Source organism: Aulonocara sp. 'chitande type north' Nkhata Bay, linkage group LG16, assembly GCF_057382095.1.
Source record: "Aulonocara sp. 'chitande type north' Nkhata Bay isolate Kocher_YH1m ecotype deep benthic linkage group LG16, A_spYH_male_GT1.1, whole genome shotgun sequence".
Classification (NCBI taxonomy): domain Eukaryota; kingdom Metazoa; phylum Chordata; class Actinopteri; order Cichliformes; family Cichlidae; genus Aulonocara; species Aulonocara sp. 'chitande type north' Nkhata Bay.
This window is the reverse complement of record NC_141359.1, coordinates 10,702,222-10,704,060: the sequence shown is the minus strand read 5'-3', so window position 1 is coordinate 10,704,060 and position 1,839 is coordinate 10,702,222. Positions and strand designations below refer to the sequence as shown.

The window sequence follows — 1,839 nt, the reverse complement described above, 5'->3', positions numbered from 1 at the left end:
TAACTGAGTCTCTTGAAACCACCAAATAATGGTTCACAGCTCGTTCTGCTAGGGTGAAGAGAAACTCCAGCAAAGCAGAGACAGGCTACAAGAAAGCCTATGGCTCAATTTCCCAAACATACTGGATACTGGAATGCTTGGCAATGTACAAGACTAATAGTGGACTAATTGCATTCATCAGTAACTTAGGCACGCAAGAGAATAGTCCTCCACAGTGAATTCAAAACTTTGTAAAAGATTTTGAAAATTGTAGTTAGTGATCTGGAACGTCATGCTGTTTAGGTGGACAATGTACTTGCACAATCATTCTTTTATTGAACATCTCTTTGTAGACTGACTGGCCATTAACTTAACAAAATGTGGGTTTACCTGTGTAAAAGCAACACACATTGGACATTTGTGGACCAGAGTCAGATGCAGCCAGTACAAGCAAAAGTGCTGAGTATGGAACTCTTCACTGTGACAAAAAACATAAAAGTAGCTGATGCATTTCCAAGGTATGTGTGGTCAGTACAGCACTGAAATAAAACACAAGGTAGAGCAGATAATCCTAAATGCCCACAGTGAACTCATTGGCTGGACACATTAATTGTACACACCGTGTACAGTCAACTATAAGAGGCTGAGCAATGCCATTTTAGACCTCCTCCTCTCTGGAGAATGAATCAACCTGATAAAAACCTTCTCAAGACTCACATGATTCATTATGTATATGTGGTTCATGAATGATAAAGATATAATTCAAGTTCAGATATCTTTATGAACAGGACACACAACACAGGGTTTATGTTACTGTAATTTTGTTTAGTTTGGTTTGGTTTTTTTAAATTGTTTTATGTAGTCTGGTTATTCAGTTTATTTTTTTTATTAAATAGTTTTTGAAGACAATAATGGATCAAGAGTTAAATTTTACATATGTAACTCTGGACTGGTATGTGGACATTAACAAGTACAGATATGTTTTCTTTTTTATTATGTTTGCATTATATAGTCTAATAATCTGCACTAATTCTACTATTATGTACATAATCTGCATTCATAAAAACCTTCATGAGCCTATGTACATTTTCATTGCAGCTTTATTACTGAACTCTGTTCTTTACAGTACAACTATTTACCCAAAACTCCTGATTGACTTTTTATCTGAAAAACAAGTCACAACATATTCAGCCTGTCTCTTTCAGTTTTTTATGTTTTACACTCTAGGTGGTTCAGAGTTCTTTCTCTTGGCTGCCATGGCCTATGACAGATATGTGGCAATATGTAAACCTCTGCAATATCATATTATCATGAGAAAAACCACTGTGAGTATTTTTCTGATCATAGCTTGGCTTGTACCTGCTTGTCATATTGCAGTCCAAGCAATAGGGAGTGCTAACATTAAACTGTGTGACTTTAATATAAAGGGAATATTTTGTAACAATGCAGTTTACACTCTTCTGTGTGAAAGATCAAGATTAATTACCATCTTTGGTGTGGTTGCTTTACTAGATCTTGCAGTACTTCCTATGCTCTTTATAGTTTTCACTTATACAAAAATATTTATAGTCTCTTATCAAAGATGTAAAGAAATTCAGAAGAAAGCTGCAGAGACTTGTTTACCCCATCTTTTAGTTTTAATCAGTGCTTCTGTGTTTTTTGTGTATGATGTAAGCATAGCTCGGGTGGAAACAAATTTTCCAAAAACTGTACGGATAGTAATGACATTACAAGTAGTTCTGTATCATCCTATTTTTAATCCATTCATCTATGGACTCAAAATGAAAAAAAATTTCAAAACACCTGAAAAGGTTCTTTTCCAGGCCACAATCAATCCTTGTATTAAAAGTAAATGCCTAG

At 34.9% G+C, this 1,839-nt stretch overlaps 1 pseudogene; it reads left to right on the top strand.

Moving 5' to 3' along the window:
- Positions 1-863: 863 nt before the first annotated feature.
- On the top strand, positions 864-1,839 carry LOC147311027 (olfactory receptor 13C2-like; annotated as a pseudogene).